Source organism: Suricata suricatta, chromosome 8 (genome assembly GCF_006229205.1).
Source record: "Suricata suricatta isolate VVHF042 chromosome 8, meerkat_22Aug2017_6uvM2_HiC, whole genome shotgun sequence".
Classification (NCBI taxonomy): Eukaryota; Metazoa; Chordata; class Mammalia; order Carnivora; family Herpestidae; genus Suricata; species Suricata suricatta.
The window spans coordinates 49,430,985-49,440,999 of NC_043707.1; positions in this window are offsets into that span (position 1 = coordinate 49,430,985).

Below are 10,015 nucleotides of genomic sequence, written 5' to 3' on the forward strand. Positions count from 1 at the left end.
ACCCCTGTATTAAACTATTCTTGAAAGACATATGCCAGATGATGAGCTGATAAACCGGTTGATGTTATGTTTGTTATTTCCAAATATAAATTTCATAGAGGCAAACAGATGGAAAAGGATTTCAGTTACTTTTTTTTTTAAATAAATTGACCATTTCATGAAAGGGTAACTCTTTCCCTTTCTTCCAAAGTCTCCCCTTTCTGTCTCTCTTCCTGTTCCTCCTCTGTCCCAGGTACCTCCTTTCCCCAAAGTCTGGAGCCAGACCCCCTACTGGGCTGAGTCACCTTGCCAGAAGGGTGGAAGCTGACCAGAGGGGTGGTCTTCTTTGTCTTCCCCCTTTCTTCCCCTTCCTCACTACACATGGCCTGACATTAAGCAGAAAGTCCTTTCTGTGCCATAACTAGAAACAGAGCTTTGGCCTGGCCGAGCTGCCCTATGGTTTCAATCTGATGAAAGCCAATGACACACTTCCCCTAGTCTGTTATTTCAGCATAGGCACCACACAGTTGGTTGAATGGGTCCTTGTTGCTCACAAAAGGAAGAAATATTTATAGGGAAAGTAAATGACCCAGTTATGGCTGCACCGTCATTTCTAGGCAATTTCCTAGTAAGTGGCCCTTTGGAGTAGGCTGGTGCTAGAAGCTTCTATGCCCTCATTTCCTGCTTCATGGCTCCCGCTCAGTTCTTGCAAGATCTAATCTTCCCTGAACAAAGTGACCAGGGGACCCAGGTCGGGAGAAATCTGTACATTTCTTATCCCTTTTTCTTTCTGCCACCTTGCCTTCTTTTTGTGCTCCTTTTATTCCTAAAATTGTGCGCCTATTATCATTACCACAGGAAGTAACACAGTTCTGGACCTCAGGGTGTCCACAATCTTGAGGAGAGGTAGACCCATGTGACCTGGTGACCCCAGTTCTCCTTTCTGTGACCACACTTTCCAAATGACATCATTCAAACCACTGTCTTACATCATAGTCGGGATTCCTCCTGATGTAAGGGACAAAAAAACTCCATCCAAACTGGCCAACGTGAAAACACATGTCAGTGGCTCATACATTGAAAAAGTCCAGGTCTAGGCTGTTTTCAGATGAGCCTTGATCTGGCTTCTCAAAAGAGTAATTAGGGCCAGGTTTCTCTCTCTGTATCTCTCAGCTCTACTTCTGTATTGGTTCTGATTTCAGACTTGCTTTCTTCCTCAGCTGGTAGTAAGCATAGCGGCTCCAGCTTCATACCCAGTCATGTTTGTCTCCCTCTTTCCCAGGAGTCTGAGAAAAATCCCACTCTGTTCTCTGGGCTCTGCTTGGACCCGATGTTCATCCCTGAGCCTATCACTGGTCAAGGGGAAGAGTTGCTTCAATAGGCTAGATCTGGGCGCTGTGCTCTATCTGGAACTCTGGATTAAGTGTGGGGAAAAGCCATAGCCTCAAATGAAAATTTATTCATTCATTCATTCATTCCTAGAAAAAATGGGTAAGGGTGTTTGGGAAACAAATAGTGAGTGTTTTATTCCACATTTGAAGGTTTGTCTCATATTTGCTCTGAGGCTAATTTGTTTCTCTAACCTTGCCCCAGCCCTTGGCCTGGACTTTCCCTTCTGCTGGTCATTGCCAGAAACTCTAGGATGGCTAGCCTTCATCCTTTATTGCCCAAAGCACTACTGAAGAAAGACTGTTGTGCATAGCAGCTTTTTATTGAGGATTTGGGGGACCTGGGGATGGTGTGGGCAGGGTTAAAAAGGCTTTTAAAGATTAGAGAATTTCAGATTTGAGGGTATATCAGAATGACCTGAAAGTCTTGTTGATTTGGAGATTGCTGGGCCCCACTTCCAGAGTTTAAACAAAAATATACTGGGTTCCTGTGTGCCAGACATGAAGGCTATGGTGGTTGCCTGCTCCAAATTTTCTCTAGCTTCGCTATGGAGAGCAATTTAATTCCTTATTGCCCAAACTTTTCTCATCTCAGTCCTACCCAGGGGCCCTTACTTTTCATTGCCAGAGACGCCCAGGAGGTCGCTTTCCTCAACAAAGGAATCAATTTGTACTGTCTGGTGGAGGTCAACTGACTCAAACCGCAGCCAGCTTCTGTGATAATATTTTTCTTTATTTTCCCATGGCGTTGGCAAACGGGGGATGTTGGTGAAGGACAATGCTAGGAGTATTGACTAGGCATAGTTTCAGGGGCACAAGGGAGGCTGAAGGATCTTCAAGGAAGAGCTGTCTGACTCTAGTGTACCCAAAGCGAAAGGAGAGTAACTTTAGAACCAGACCTCCTAGCGGTGGGACCTGAGCGTGTCACTTAACTACCATGAATTTCAAATCCCTTATCTGTAAAATTGAGAAAATAATAATGTGTTTACATTAGGATTGTAGTAAAGATGAAACAAGACACCAGGAGACTTATTTATATCTTTTTCTCTCTACCATCAATCTTTCACCAAGCCCTATCAGTTTTACCTCCTGAATATATCAAATCCTACATCCACTTCTACCGTCACCTCCACCTTGGTCTGTCCACTGTCTTGTCTCTCCAGGACAACAGCTTTGTCTCCTAAGTGGTCTTCTAGATTCACCTCTGGCCCTTCTGGTCCATTTTCTATGGCGGGCTGAGTAGATTTTAAGAAAACCCAATCTGATCATGTCACACCCCTCCCTCCCAATCAAAACTTTTCGGTGCTCTTATTCTGGATTCACCAAGCCCTCCTTACTTGGTTCCTGCATATCTCTCCAGAATCACCTAGTGCCACACTGCCCCAGACAACTGGTGACAAAGACTGTTTCCTTGAACAAATTTTAGTCAGCCTCATCTAAGCCTCTTGCTCTCTCTCCCACCTCGCTGAACCTACATTGCCAGTTTTAGCAAGAATCCTGCTGCATCAGCTTAGGATGCCATCAGGCACAATATCCAATCAAGTTCTTTACCCGCCTTCTTAAAGTGACATGAAAGTCCTTGGCCTGCCTTCAGCAAGAATCCTGCGAAGTCAGTTTAGTAAGAATCCCCCTACCCTCCATGTGTCCTCTTAGAAATTTTCCTTTCACTGACCCTTCGCTCTGCTTGTTGGCATTTGTCCATTTGGATTTGGAGTTGAACTCGATCTTTCTCCCCTACTTCCACAGCCTTGACACCTGTTGCAATAGTCCTGAATAAAATCTTCTTTATGGTTTCAACATGTGTCAGGATTATTTTTTCTTTAATGCTGGCTGCTTTTCCATTCCTCAGAATCTTTGCTAATATTCTTCTGTTTTCTTGGGCTGCTCTTTCTCTCCTCTCTCTACAGCCTGTACGTCTGTCGGATTTCACCTCAACGTCACATTCTGAAGAGCATTTCCTCAACCCAGTAGAGTGAATAGGTTCTGGTATGTTGCCTTCATTGCATGTGTCATGATTTGTAATTATGTATTTGTGCAATTATGTTGATCAATGTGGCTTTACATAACTCTTTTGTGTGCTCCTTGGGGGGCAGGGAGACCGTGTCTATTTTGCTCGTGATTCTTACCTCTAGTACTTTCACACAGTAGCAGGTATTCTATAAATGTTATAGATGGAATGAATGAAAGAATACAAGAAAGTGTAATATATAAAGTCTCCAGCTGTGGTGATAATTCTGAACACAGTTATGTGAGATATAAACTTCTGTGGCCTATTTCAGCCTACAGCCTACTGCAAACATTTCTGGGGGAAACCTTGGGTCATACCTTTGGATGTGCCAGGTGTAGTTGGCCCTCCTGAAAACTCCCTTTATAATGATTCACTCCTCAATGTCCAGAACAGTGCCTGGGACCTGGTGAGTTCAAACAAACGACCTTGGAATTGACCCATCTATTGACCTGTTTGGGGGATTCCCAGGAATACCGATAATCCTCTTGAGACAAATGGATGTTAATGGAGATGGTTTTAGGTCTCATTCTGCCCTGATGGCCGCCACCCTATCAGAGATGCCCCATTGGGAATAAAATTCACAGCAGGCTTTACTAGGTGCTGTCTAGAATAGGGAAATGGCAATATGAACTTAGTAAGTTTGCCATGTCTGTGGCTGCCCTCTGTTTTCTCATTAGTGTTTATTGGTAGAACTGGGGGTGAGGGGAGCCGGGAAGGAGAGGCTACAGCAAGAAAGTAGGGAACTAGGTGTCTCTTTCAGGACCTCATCCCACTTACGCCTCTATCTGCCTTCTTCCTTCCTTTAGTGTCAAGCTTTCAGCGACCTCTTCCTGCTCCTCATCTCTACCTTCCTCCTTCTCCTCATCTCCTTGTGGCCTAGCCCGTGCCTGCACTGTGCAGCTGTTCTCCTAAGCTTTCCGGTGACCACCATTAATAAACCACGTGGATGTGTCTGGGGCCTACCTTGTGCTCCCTGAAGCTTTGGACACTATTCTCCTTTTTCTCCTTCTCTTGGTGCCTGTCATGGTGCCCTGCTCTTGGGGCTGGTCTCCTGCCTTTCTTTCCCATTCTGTTCTTTTTACTTGCATCTGTGTCTCCTCCAGACAAAAGCTTCTTGAGGGCAGGGCCTCTCCCTGGCTCATGGTTGTAGTAAAAGTCTGTACCACAATGTTTACCACAAAAGTCTACCACAATGATTAAGGGCAAGAGCACTGAAGACAGCTTCAGTTCACATCCTGGCTTAGACAGACACTGAACTTCTGTGTAACCCTGGATGAGCTACTTCACCTCTCCATGCCCTGGTTTCATTACAATATTTTAAAACTGCTTCTCGCCTCATAGGATTGTTTTGGGGGTTAAGTTAATGCTCATAAGCCTGGCATAAAGCAAGTGAGTGTGTATCATATAAACAGAATAACTTACTCTACTTGCTGGCCAAACATGGATCATTTCTAGGGTGAAAGGGATGCTATTAATAATTACATCAAGACAACAGGTGTAGTGGCACCTGGGTGTCTCAGTCGGTTAAGTGTCTGACTTCGGCTCAGGTCATGATCTCACGGTTTGTGGGTTTGAGCCCTGTATTGGGTTCTGTTCTGACAGCTCGGAGTCTGGAGCCTATTTCAGATTCTGTGTCTCTCTCTTTCTCTGCCCCTCCCTTGTTCGCATTCTGTCTCTCTCTGTCTCAAAAATAAACATTAAAAAAATAAATAGAAGACAACAGGTGTAAACCAGGCTTGTTCTTGGCAAACAGAAACATTAGGTCACCTTATATGTAAGGGCTCATTGGTAAATAAAGAATGCTTTCATCTTTGTTGGCTTTGTTACTCCTGTTCAATTTCTTCTAGTGATTAGCTGTAACCCCTTCCAACCATAAAAGCCTGTGCATTTATCTTTAGGAACAACAGAGAAAAAGGAAGAGCGGGGAGGCATGAGGGATGGAGATGATGGGGCAGCATCCAAGAAACAGCAGTAAAGTTGAATCCTTGGGCTACGGGTGTAGGAAAAAAGGGGGGCCTTCCCATATCCCCCTGAAGCGGTGGGCCTGGCAGATGGAAGGTGCATGTGGTTTCCTTATGGGTGGTGTGACTTCAAGGAGCCCAGCCTTCCCTGGAGCCTCGTCTGTGAGGTGTATCCGTGAGCACCGCCAGTGCCGATCCTCTGAGACATGCACTTGCTGTCTGCTAATGGAGTTTGCTGTTTTCTCTCAAACTGTTTCAGAAACATGTGGTTCCATTTGCTTCCCTGACAGGGAGTGTTTTTTCATTACCTTAAAGTAGTTGTTTTTATGAACGGGGATAAACACCTGGTGGGCAGGAGTTTTAGCTCATGGTCATTCCGATTCCAATTCCATTATTTCTCCTGCTTACCTGGGGAGGGGAAAAATATACCTTCTAAACACAGTTTTCCTTTTTCTGGTTTCCCAGACAGATGCACCATCAGATAACAGCGTGTGTGCGGCTGGCTGCGCCTGCCCAGAATACCAATGGCAGGCGGCGCTGGTGGTGACCGTGGCGCTCCGGGGGCAGGGGGAGGGGAGGCATCATTCGGATCAGTCTGAGAAGGTGCCATTCAGCGCCGTGTGCCAACTCCATTCTCACTCCTTCTCCTACCAGGGTGGGAGCGGAGGTGGTAGTGGGGAGGAGGAAGGGATAAGAGAATGAGCTAACATTTAGTGGTACTTCCTATGCTCCAGGCAGGGACATCCTTCCATTCGATTTCATACTCAGGAAGTTAGAACATAGATACTGGTCTTTCTGTTTCATAGTTAAAGAAAGGGGTTCAAAGAACAAAAATAATGTGCTAAAGATATGTCAATGGGAGGCGGGAATTTAAATATGCTTCTATCTGATTCCAAACCCTTGTCTTTTGTAGTATGTCTCTGAGACACTGAGAGGGGTGAGGATTCACTCAGTTCACACAGCCGGCCTCGGGCCGGTTGTATCTTTCTAGCCTCCCAAAGGGAGGGAGAGGCAGGGCTGGACAAAATGCGTGTTGGTCATGTGCTTAATTAATACAGGAGAGGGAAGGAGAATTGAAGACGTTTTTGGCTGTAAGTGATTCCATCTTTTGTTCATTCAACAAATAGATGTACAGTGCTTACTAGGTGTTAGGCACAGTGTATCGACATATATGAAGAGTGCAGCTGAAGAGGCAGACTCAAGGTTACATGCAGTAATTGGTCTCAGTTTTGGACGTGTTGACTTTAAGATGTAGGTTTGTTTCTTTAAATTCTATGTGTTTATGTATTTAAGTATTTATTTATTTATTTATACTGAGGGGGGGGGTGGAGCATGCAGAGAGAATCCCAACCAGGTTCCACGCCCAGTGTGGAGCCTGACACAGGGCTCAATTCCACAACCGTGAGATCATGACTGGAGACTGATGCTGGACTGACTGAGCCACTCAGGTGCCCTGAGATATAGGTGTTTCTTTAGGCCTTTGGATATACCTATCTGGAGCTCTGGAGAGATGTGTGTAAGAAATAAATATTTTCAGGGCGCCTGGGTGGCTCAGTCGGTTAAGCGTCTGGCTTCGGCTCAGGTCATGATCTCACGGTTCGTGGGTTGAGCCCTGCGTCGGGCTCTGTGCTGACAGCTCAGAGCCTGTAGCCTGCTTCAGATTGTGTCTCTCCCTCTCTCTGACCCTTCCCTGCCTGCACTGTCTCTCTCTGTCTCTCAAAAATAAATAAAAAGCATAAAAAAATAAAAGAAGACCTCTCTTCATTTAAAAAAAAAGAAATAAATATTTGAGATTGATCCTCAAATAGATGGTGGTTAGACCATTAGCAGTGAGTGAAAGAACTAATAATATATGAGAGAGTTAGAATATTGAGAATGGAACATCAGGTGGTCCCTATGTTTCAAAGGGCAAACAAAATGAAGAGTCTATAAGAAAGTAGGAAGGACTGTCCAGACACGTAGGCAGAGGATCAGGAAAGAGAAATGAATTTAGCTAGATTTGTTCCCCCATTTCCAATTTTTAAAAATGTTTTATTTATTTTTGAGACAGAGAGAGAGAGACACAGACAGAGACAGAGACAGAGAGCAGGGGAGGGGCAGAGACAGAGGGAGACACAGAATCTGAAGCAAGCTCCAGGCTCTGAGCTGTCAGCACAGAGCCCCACGTGGGGCTCGAACTCATGAACTGTGAGATCATGACCTGAGCCAAGTTGGACTGCTTAACCGATTGAGCCACCCACATGCCTCTCCCCAAATTTCCATTTAAAACTCAACCTACTATGGTATAATTTACATGTAACAAGCACACCCATTTTGAGTGTACAGTTCCCAGACAAACACCGCCGTCAGCCGCTACCCCCTCGGCAGCCAGCAGGTGCAGTTTTGACAAATGTGTACACCCACGTAACCTCCAATCCAGTCAAGAGATAGAACAAGTTCCCTCATGCCGCTCTCCAGTCATTCCATGCACTGGCTGCTCCAGGCCACCATTGGTCTAGTTTCTATGCCCATAGATTAGTTTTGTTTACTTGAGAATTTCCCATCAGTGGGATCACATGGTATATACTTTTTTGTATCTTGCTTCATCAGTGTCATTGCATGGCTCACTAGTTTGTTCCATTTTATTTCTGGGTAAAATTTCACTAAATGAATATATCACAAGTTGTTTATCTACTGACCTCGTGGTGGACATTTGGGTTGTTTCTAGTTTGGGACTATTATGAATGAAGCTGATATGAACATTTGTGTATATGGTTTTTCTTTCTTTCCTTTTTTTTTTTTTTTGTAAATATCCAGGAGCAGAATTGCTTGGTCAAATATTGTATACTTAAGAGAAATAGCCTAAGTTCTTCCCAGAGTGCTTATACCATTTTACACTCTTATTAATAATGTATGTGACTTCCAGACACTCCATTTTCTCATCTTACTTGATATCATTACTATTTAAAAATTTCAGTTATTCTAGTAGATCTGTGGTCATACCTAATTCTATTTTTAATTTGCACATGTCTTATCTGTTGTATCACTCGGATGATTGAATATCTTGTTATGTCCTTATTGCTGTTTTTTGCAATTACAATATCACATTATATTGATTATTGTAATAATCTTGTACTTGTAATAAATCTTTGAGTCAAGTTATATAAGTTTTTTCTCAAAGCTGTTTTGGCTATTCTAGGTCCTTTGAACTTCCACATAAATTTTCAAATCAACTTGTCAATTTCTACAAAAGAAAGTCTGCTTGGATTTTTACTACAGTTATGGTGGGCAGGCAGGTTACTTTGGGAAGAGTTGACATCTTAACAGTATTGTACCTTCCCATTCATTTTTTAAAGGTGTTTAAAAGTTTCTTTTACCAATATTTCTAGTTTTTTTCATGTATATATTTGCATATATTTTGTTATATTTATTCCCAAGTACTTTGTGTTTTGACGCACTTTTATTATGTGCCTTGGTTTTTCATATTTCTTGCGTAGGGTTTCTTCTGTGGACTTACATTTTTCATAAAATTTGGAAAAGTGTTGGTCATTATTTCTTCAAATATTTCTTATGACTTTTCTTTCTTTTCTCCATTAGGGTCCACTTGCATATATAACAGGTTATTTGGCATTGTCACACATCTCTCTGATGCCCTGGTTATTTTTTTCCAGATGCTCAATCTTTCCTTTACCTTCTTGAATATATGGAATATACTTTAATAACTTACAATGTCTTTGTCTACTAATTCTGTCATCTATGTCATTTCTCAGTTTCATTGATTAATTTTTTTTGATCAGTTTTCATTGATTAATTTTTTCTTCATTATGATTTAAATTTTTCTGCTTATTTGCATGTCTTGTCTTTTTTATTTTTTTAATATTTTTGTCTTGTGATTTTTTATTGGATTCCAGACATTATGTATTTTTACCTTGTTGAGTGCTGCATATTTTTGTATTCCTATAAATATACTTGAGTATTATTCTGGGACATAGTTAAGTTACTTGGAAACTGGTCCTTTTGAGGTTTGCTTTGTTAGGCATGGCCAGAACCGCTTTTCATGTAAGGCTAATTGCTCACCGCTGAATATCCTTCTGAATATTCTACTTGATAACCTATAAATTATGAGGTTTTCAACTTTGGCTGGTAGGCAAACACTGAGGATTTTTTCCTTAATTCCTTTCAGGCGGTTTTTTTCCTTCAGCTTTGGATATTTTTCTGACTTGAATGTGCTGATCAGCAATCAAGCCAAAGACTGCAAGGAGACCCTCGGCAGAGCGCTGGATCTCTCTCTCTCTCTCTCTCTCTCTCTCTCTCTCTCTGTGCAGCTCTCTCATCTCTCATGTTCTTCCATGTGAACTCCAGCTGACTTGGCTTCCTTGGCCTCTGAATGATCTCCTAAACTAAGGGAGATTTGTTGGCTCTGTCTGGGTTTTATCATAGGGTTCATCTTGCTTGTTTCCTCTCTTTCAGGGATCACTGTGTGTGCTGCCTGACATCTAATGCCGGAAAGCTGCTGTTTCATATAATTCGTCTGGAGTTTAAGTTGTTTCAGGTGGGAGAGTAGATTCTGTCCCTGTTACTCCATCTTGATCAGAACTGAAGTCCTGTTGCAATTTCAAATGGTATTAAAGTTTAGGTTTCTTTCAACAACTCATTCATAGTCTATGACAAACAGTGATATTTGATATTTGACTTTATAT